At 40.3% G+C, this 9,484-nt stretch overlaps 1 pseudogene; it reads left to right on the forward strand.

Annotated features, from left to right (window-relative positions):
• Positions 1-6,205: 6,205 nt before the first annotated feature.
• LOC113599144 (28S ribosomal protein S15, mitochondrial-like) lies at positions 6,206-7,054 on the forward strand (annotated as a pseudogene).
• The last annotated feature ends 2,430 nt before the right edge of the window (positions 7,055-9,484 follow it).

The raw sequence follows: 9,484 nt of genomic DNA on the forward strand, positions 1-9,484 counted from the left end.
GACCATGGAGAAACTTTGAGGTATTCCAGTTTTCAATGTTTCTCTATCCTACCCAAAACATACGCTTTCCATTGGTAATTTACCAAGTAGTCCCCACATTAGCAAGGCTGTCATTGCTAGCACTTAACACTGGGGTAGAGAAAGAGCTTTCATGAGGATGGAGGGTGGGAACAGGACAGTGCCAAATGGAAAAAGATGCGTTTTCTTTTCCCCTAGGAGTAAGCAGCATGCTGGTTGCCAAAACAATGAGCTCATCCTGAATGTTAATGTAGTAAATGCCAGGTGAGTAAGTTGTCTATTATTAGACCTCACCATGCAGTAAGTGCTTTTGTCCCCTCCTTTCTTGGGTAACACCTTCTATTGCAATGCATATAAACTTTGGAAACATTGGTCCCCATTAACATGGAAGGAATAGAAAATATATAGGAAGTGCTTACACAGAGAGCGATTAACTGGAAAAGGAGCTCTGCTAAAGCACATTTTAACTCCATCTATACTGGTGGAGTGGTAGTAACATCTGTCTCCCTTTTCAGTTTTATTACAAGTTTTAAGTCAGGGAACACTGGGGTATAATTTTCCTTCTCTCTCCCCCCTGGCAACTCAAACGGTGTAAGGCATATAGAAAATTATTTTGAATGGCACACCTCACTAATCTAGATTAAAGTATATCAATTTAGCAAATCACTTAGCAAAGAAATAGTGAACACCCTGCTAAGTGCAGAGATTATGGGAACTCTCGTTCTTTCAAGGAGCTTTAGGTCTAGTGGGTGACAGACCTTTAATGACCATTAAGGGTACAAATGAGACTAAAATGTGTTCTATAGAAAAAGACCACATAATTTGGTGCTTAACGTTTCAGCTGTTGAGTCCAAAAAGCATGGACTGGAAGTCTAGCTCTGTTTAACAACTCCATGACTTTGGGCAAGTTACATAATCCCCAGGTGTCTTAGTTTTCTTATCTATGAAATGGAAATAGTAATACTACCTCTAGGTTCTTTGTTATTTGTCTTGTGGACTAAGACACACACTGTGTGCAAAGTATTTAACACCGTGTACACAAAATATAGTGCTTTCAAATTAGTGAAAATGGCTGAAAAACACACTAGATTCAAAGGAAGTAGGCCATCAGCTCTGAGTAGTGGTATAGAAAACCCCTGAACCAAGGAAGTGGTGTTTCACCTGAACCTTGAGAGAGGTTTGTAATTACCAGAGTAAAGCAGGAAGACCCAGGAAAATGCATAGAGGAGTGGAAGTTCATGCCAAAAATGTGGAGAACAGAAGATGGCTCAGTGTAGACAGAACCAAAAACTCACTGTAAAGGAGGAGGAGGTTCATGAAAGGAGAGGGGATGACTGGAAAATTAGATTCAACTAAGATCATGAATAACCTTCGTGCTTAGGAGCATAACTGAATAAGGAGCATAACTGAAGAATGAATGAATGATGTTATTAATTCTATTGTTGATGATGCAACATTGAATTCTATGTTCAAAGCAATCTTTAGGAAGAGCCCTCTGGTGACATTAAGATGATTAAGTTGGCAAAACTGAAGGTGCAAAGATCTTCACTGTATTCCATGTAACACATGACTGATTGGACTAAAGTAACAGGAATGGAGAGGTGAGAGAAGGAAAGACAACTGGGGAGTGAAATCAACTAATAGCATCAAGAGTCTCCTCTAAATTTGTGCCTGGGTTTTAATTGTAAGTAGTAAACATTGCCATTTTTTTTCTTTTCATCTATCATGTATTAACATGTATGTAAACATGTTTTCCGTTCATTTTCAAATGGAAGCTGCCTGCCCTGTGTCCAACTAACTGCCCAGAGGTAACATTATTTTAAAAATGTGAGGAGCTAAATGGTTTCTATTATTCATTACTGTGTAACAAATCAACCCCAGTACTTAACTGCCTAAAACAAAATCTGTTTTGCTAAATATGATGGCCCTGTGGGTTGACTGAACTCATTTCAGCCTGGCAGTTCTATTGCATGTGAGGTCTGCTGGGGCTGCAGCCGTCTGGCCCTTGACTAGGCTGGCACATCCAAGGTGGGCTATTCACATGGCTGCATTTGGTGCTGTCAGCTGGGAGTTCAGCAGTTTATGATGATAGTAGTGTCTCAGTTTTCTTCCACATGTCCTATCCACACTGCTTAGACTTTTGAGGAAATTTTAAAAAAGGAGGAGGAGCATCTTCTAAGTTTCATTTATTTACGTGATCTCTATAGCCAACATGGGGCTTGAAGCCACAACCCCAGATCAAGAGTCACACAATTCTTATGACTGAGTCAGCCAGGGGCCCCATGGTGCTCATCCTCTTAAGGCCTGGGCTTGGAAGTGCTTGGAGGTCACTTCTGATGCCTCCTCTTTGGCAAAGCCAGTCTTAAGGACAGTACAGTTTCAAGGAGAAGGTAAATAAGCCCCCGCCCCTTAATGCGAAGAGTAGCATGGACATATAAGAAGGGAAGGATTGTTTGAGACTATCTTTGCAGACTAGCTACCAAATGGTTCAAATCAAAGAAACAGACTTGAAAATGTTCTCTTTTCAATGATTAGGAACCTAAAATCAGTGTCATAAAGTAATGGATTGCAGGCTGCCTACATTTTGGGGCAATCTCCTCCAATATCTTAATTTTCACTGTTTCCTATGATCCGTTGGTTGTTGAAATGCTATTCACCATGAGCTCTGAGGTCCTGTATATAATGGCTTGTTCAGTCAGATTTCCACAGGCAGATCAAACTCTTCAATATGCCTAAACTGAAATTATCCCCTCTCTCTGACTCTCAACAATTAAGCCCTGAAAAGAACCTACTGTGTTTTCCTCTGGGGGCTTTGTGCTTCAAGGTATGGCATTCTTGTCCAATCTTTTGTTTCAGAGAGTGCTTCTCAAGCTTCAGTATACAAAAGCACCACCTGGGGATCCAGTTAAAATGCAGATTCTGACTCAGTAGGTCTAGAGTGAGGCCCAAAAGTCTGCATTTTTAACAAAGTCCCTGAGAATACCCATGCTGCTGGTCGCTGAGGAGTAAGGATCTAATTCACAAAACTTGAATTCATGTGAAATATGGTTCATCTCCCTTTTCCTTCAAAAACAGTCATCAAATCTTCCCAATTATTCTGGAACTAGTCAATGAATACATTTCAAATATATTCACCCCTCTCCCTTCTACTTTTTTTCTAGTCTGGTCTAGACAATTGCAATGAGCTTCTCATGTCTCTATTTGGTCCCATCTCACACTAACGTATTTTATAGGGTGTTCCCAAAGTTTGTGGGGTTTTTTTTATAAGAAAATATAATTGTGTTACTTCTTAATATCTTTCAGTGCCTCCCACAGGGTAAAAAATAAACTCCTTCGAATACTCGGTTCCTACTTGCATGTCCCACTTTGTGAACTTCCATTTCTGCAGCTTCCAACTTCCTCCTTCTACCACCTCCAATGCATATGTGTACACTGTCTATGCTCCAGAACAGATTTTCCTATCTTGGCCTTTGTACATGGTATTTCCCTGCCTACAATGCAACTTATTATTCCAGTAGTAAAGTATTACCTACTCCTAATGCCTTCTCCATCCCCCCAAGGCTGATTTAGGGACTCTTTCTATTAAGTACTCACTGCACTTTGTATGTACCCTCATTAAATCAATCTTTCTTTATAGAGTATTTACTTCCATGTTTCTTTTCCTACTAAACTAAAAGATAATAGAGACCAAAGACTATAGCTTTCCAACTGTGTAGGCCAGTGCCTACTCCCTGCTCAGAGAATGGTTATGACTGTACATATTGAGATAAATTAGTAAGTGAATAAATGAACTATCAATATTGGAAAGTAAAATCAGATTTTAGCCCAAGACAAAAAGAATTTTATTGCAACTAAACCTCTTGTGTAGATGCTTTGGACAGTAGTGAGCTCCCTGTCACCTGAGAGAAAAATAGGCAGGGATAATACCAAAAAGAAGTTCTATTTTCAGTGTATTTTAGCCCTGTAATATTTCAAGTCCCTTCCAATTATGAGATGACTTTGAGAAGGTTATTAGTTTTTGAAAGATTTCCAGAACATATAATACTTTCTTCCCAAACTATGTAGGAAAGAGATAAAGGAAATTCCTAGTTTGTGGCACATTGAGACACAGCAGTTCTGTCTTCCACATGTTCAACTGTGTGTTATTTAAGCTCCTCAAATGAATTGTGATCATCATCTCTTTGACATATCTTACACTATAACCAGAAGTCTTCCAGCTCAGCAGAAAAAACCCACATTACTGTAGCTTCAAGAGGCAGAGTAATAATGTAGACAACCTGATTTTGACTTTTTCCCCCCAATGCCATTTCTAACTTCTCTAACATCCTTGCACTTTAAATCAGTACAAGAATTGTAGCCAGAAGAAAATTAGAATTTACTGAATCATAGTCTCAAAGAACAAAAGCTACTCCCGAGAAACACACTTTCCATTTGGAAATATTACACTGAATGAAATAATGGTAACTTTTTGGCTCACCTTACAGAAAAAAAAAAACTGCTAATTTTCTTCCAATCTGATATTTGAACGATATTCCTTCATTAGTCATAAGATTCAAGAATATCATGGCTAATTGAGTTGTATAAACACATTTATTCAATAATTAGAAAAAATTAAGTACTTATAAATGTTACATATTGTTTAATGTATTGTGGTTCTATAAACAAGACGATTTCTTCCCCAAGAAAAGATCAAAGTCAGTTTAACGGCAACATGGGAACAACAACAACAGTCTCCTATCAATTCACTAAGGGACTAAATCAACGAAAGCTTATTTCACCAAATGAAAAAAAAATTTATTTTACTTTTGTGCTTACTTTTTGCACCTGTCCTTTAGATAATGGGATGTGTTTTCCTTTTAATAAGTGTGTGCGTGTGTGTGTGTGCATGCGTGCGCGCATATTATTTAACATCTAGTGGTGGGTATATGCCCTATCCACCCTGTGTGCCCACCTCTGGGCCAGCCACAGAGATTGTCTGACAAACATAGAATCTAGAGGAGTTCACCACAGCCATATTTTGTTCAGGGCCTACACTAGGGCAGAAACATGGGCAGAACAGAGACAGGGCAAAGACAAACTAAACATACTGAGAACAAATCCGCAATGAGTTAGTGAGCTGATCTTTGGTGAATTGACTTTGAGAAAATTGAATTTTGGGAAGTCAATGCTAGCTTCATTAAAGATCTCACCATTGTAGTCAAAGGAGTAAACTGACAGAGTAGAAGCCAAGTCCACAGAGTGTGGCCCCTGGACTAATGGGATCAACAGCACACAGAACCATGTTAGATGCAGATTCTTCAAGGCCCGACCCAGATCTACTGAATCAGAATCCCTGAGAATGGGGTCCAGCAATCTCTGGTTTACCAAGCCCTCCAAGGGTGATAGCCCATCTTTGAGAACCTTGGTGATAAAGTGACATAGCAACATTTCTGAGTACTGTATGGCACACAGATGGGGTAACTAACCCCATGTGGAGAACTCAAGACAAGCTTCCCAAATAAAGTTAGCCCCTCACATTTTTTTTGTCTCATTTAATTCAGCTTCTTCCATTTCCTTAAATTCTGCCAGGGATACTAACAATATTGTGCAATTTTAATTTCTTCACATCTTCCTTCTCTCAGTTACTTTCCAATAGCGGTTAAAAAGTAATGAGAAACAAAGGAAATAGAAACGTATGATAAAAAATGTGTTGACAGTATAGCAATAACCAATTTTCCTTTAATGGGCCAATGGGCAGAGTATGGTCTTTGGGACAAATTAACCTTGAGCTAGGGTGATCAGATTTAGGAAATAAAACTATAACATATCTAGCTACATTGGAATATCGAGGAGGAGGAGGAGGAGGAGGAGGAGGAGAAGGAGGAGAAGGAGGAGGAGGAGGAGGAGGAGGAGGAGGAGGAGGAGGAGGAGGAGGAGAAGGAGGAGAAGGAGGAGAAGGAGGAGAAGGAGGAGAAGGAGGAGAAGGAGGAGAAGGAGGAGAAGGAGGAGAAGGAGGAGAAGGAGGAGAAGGAGGAGAAGGAGGAGAAGGAGGAGAAGGAGGAGAAGGAGGAGAAGGAGGAGAAGGAGGAGAAGGAGGAGAAGGAGGAGAAGGAGGAGAAGGAGGAGAAAGAGGAGAAGGAGGAGAAAGAGGAGAAAGAGGAGAAGGAGGAGAAAGAGGAGAAGGAGGAGAAGGAGAAGAAGAAGGAATTTGAACCCAGTCCATGCTGCAAAAGGGACGGCAGCCTTGGTGCTGACCCTGTGGGGTCACAAGTCAGCATACAGAAGATGGCATGTAAGGTACTGGGGTTGCTTCAGACCCAGTCCTGGGGCTGCTCAGGTCCCAGTCCTTGGGCTGCCAGGCAGAGCGTGTGCCAGGCCTCCCTCCCACCAGTGGAGCCTTCCTTCTCCTCCTTGGGGCATCATCCTCCTGGCTCTTCACAGATACGCCACCCAGAAACCAGCCCAACCAGGCCAAGAAGATAACCTTCCCCCTTCCATGCTGCTCAAAGACTACCAGAACATTCCTGAAATTGAGAAGTTTGATAATGCTATAAGAAGATTCTTGACTTTGGAAATGGCCAACTAGAAGCAGCAGCTAAAAATCAAGCAAGAGCAGTTGGCGAATAAGATTGTGGTGGACCCTGAGGACACCAGCTCCCTGGAGGCTGGAATTGTTGCCCTGTCAAGATTTGCAATTATGAAGAATGCATGAGAAATTCTGCAAGGACAAATCCCACAAGCACTATGTGCCTATAAGCATCAGCCAGAGGAAAAAGATGCTCAAAAGCTTCCATAAGACCAACTATAGTGTTTTCCACAAGATGTGCAAGCAGCTGAGGACTGAGTATACCTTTCCCCCCCTGTAATACCAGAAAGCCCACTCCTGCTGGGTGACAAGGAGGGCCCTGTGAGTTTGAGCTGTCTGGGAGATACACAAGCTAAAGAAGCAGAAAGGGCCGTAAAAATTGTAGCTGGGAAACGAGGCCGGAAAAACCCAGAGAGCCTTTCCAAAGCAGGACCAGAGGCAAAGAAAACCAGTAAGTTTTATCAGAGTTAGCATTAGGATGTCCCATTCAATATTTGCAATTTACTCATACTAAAGAAATTATTTTATTATTATTTTTTTTTTACCTGAAGTTCAGTTTAACTGCATGTCCTGTATTTTATCTGGTAGTCTCGGTAGTCATGGACTCACTTTTTACCTTAACTTGGGATTAATAACAGCAACCATTTATTGGGCAATTACTATTCAGAAAACATTATTCAACACATCTGGAAGCATACTTACTAAATCCTCACCATATTTTTATAAAATAGGTATTCTTATGCTCCTTATACATGTAGGAAACAGGCTTAGCAATTGAGTCATCAAAGCTAGTAGAAGGTAGAACAAGAATTTAAATCTGTATCCAGCCTGATTCCAGAACCAAAGCTTTTAATGACTAAATTCTACTGCTTAACTGTACTGCAATTTGCTTAATCCTGATGGAACAAGTTTCTTTTGTGTTATTATGAAAACTGAGATTATGTATTGCACATAACACAGTTTGTGGCAATTGATAGGCATACAAAAGTACATATTAGCACTAACATTTATACTCAAAATCAAGGAAACTGACCCCAAAATACACTTGGCTTCAGAAAAATACTTTTACTCTACTGTAACCACAAATAATGAGTTTTGGGGAAAGGACTCTGGTTTGTCTGGGATGGTATGGATTTGTTTTGGCCTGAGTTCATTAAGGTCAGAGGTAAAGTTAAACGAAGTGTATCCTCACAGAGAGTTGACTTTCTCATGTCTGTGCATGCTGACAAGGAGGGCCCATCCACAGAATGCCAGTCATTGAAGAAGAAAACAGCGCCATGGAGTTTTATCTGGAATCTTGCATTGCTCTGAGACCCTAAGCTGTTCCACATGGACAAGGTAAGAACTAGAGTAACCATGTGGAAAAAAGTTGTGGAAGGACCAAGAAGCCCAGAGCAAGATGAGAAGAGACAGTAGCTATGGCTGTCTAAAGCCTGAGATTTGATGTGTCTTACTTCACTGGTTTCTCTCAAGAGTGAAAGAAGTTATGTATGTAAAATTCTTTGCATGGTATAATCAGAATATGTATCTACTGAGCATGAGTTAGTAAATTCATTACTGAAATAGGTAATCCCTTCTGCAAAAAAAACAAAAAAAACCATTTCTTTAGAGGGAGAGCTAGCACGCATGCACAAGGTGGGGAGGGGCAGAAAGAGAGAGAGCACGAGAATCTCAAGCAGGTTCTGTGCGGAGCCTGGAGCTCAGCCCTGACACAGGGTTTGATCACACATCTCTGGGATCATGACCTGGGCAAAAGTCAAGATTTGGACACTCAACTGACTGAGCCACACAGGCACCTCCAAAAGGAACTTTTTAAAGCAAGAATCATGACCTCTTCCAAGTCACAGTTGTTTCAGTAAGACTCAAATACTTGATCTGTATATACTTTAGTATTTGCCATCCTGAGCCAAGATGACAAAAACTTTTGTTCCTACATCTTTATCAGCCAGTATTAAAAACTTCAAAGGGTCTGAAATTATGCCTTACTTGCAAACCACCATGTTAGCTTGTCACAATTTCATGGATGTTGCTGGTAGACATGAGACAAAGGACAGTTTGTTACTCAGAGTGACATCAGCAGCTAGATCATCAGCAATTTTTGTGTTGCTCTCCAAGACCCAATTCCAACAGCATGACAGGAAAAGGGCCAAATGTTAACTGCACATTTGGATTCACAAAGGATTGTGAACCAAGAGTCTGTGTCACAGGGAAGGAACCCTGAACCCAGAGAACTCAGATCTTTTTAAGTGAGCAATAAATGTGCCTCCCCTTTCTACAGGGAGTGGGAGAGCATGATCTTTATTATAATGGACAGTAAGCATGCCTGTCTTTACTTCAGGGGGAGATATTACCATTATCTTCCAAGGTTATAAGTAAGTAAACCTTTTCCAGAAGGAAACACTATCTCTATCATCCAAGACTTTTCACTATTCCAGTATCTTTGAAAATATAGTCTGGGAAAAAAAAAAGACACCAAAATAAAGCAAGGAACCAGGTGAAATGCTCCATGTTTTGTAACATAGAGGTAAAGCATGATTTCAGGGGGCTTTTACTAGGACATAATTTACTGCTTGCATACATTGTTTCAAGGTGTAAACAGTGCTATAAAGGGTACTTTACAAACTGTAGCCCTATATTCTCCGATTGTTCCTAAAACAAGTATGTGATATAAATATGCTTTTCACTTCATATTCTTTCAGAATATCTAAAAGAAATTTTAATAAAAGCCAGCAAACCGTGTACCTGGCTTAGATAGCCAAATTCTGTCCTAAGCTCTCAGTAACAGCCTGTGTTGCTCTCAGCTTTTATCACAATTACAACTAAGAATTTGTTTACTTTTCATTTAATTTCTATCTCCCTGGATTATAAGTGGTCTTTCACTGAGGGGCCCTTGTGTCTCTT

Source organism: Acinonyx jubatus, chromosome C1 (assembly GCF_027475565.1).
Source record: "Acinonyx jubatus isolate Ajub_Pintada_27869175 chromosome C1, VMU_Ajub_asm_v1.0, whole genome shotgun sequence".
NCBI lineage: Eukaryota > Metazoa > Chordata > Mammalia > Carnivora > Felidae > Acinonyx > Acinonyx jubatus.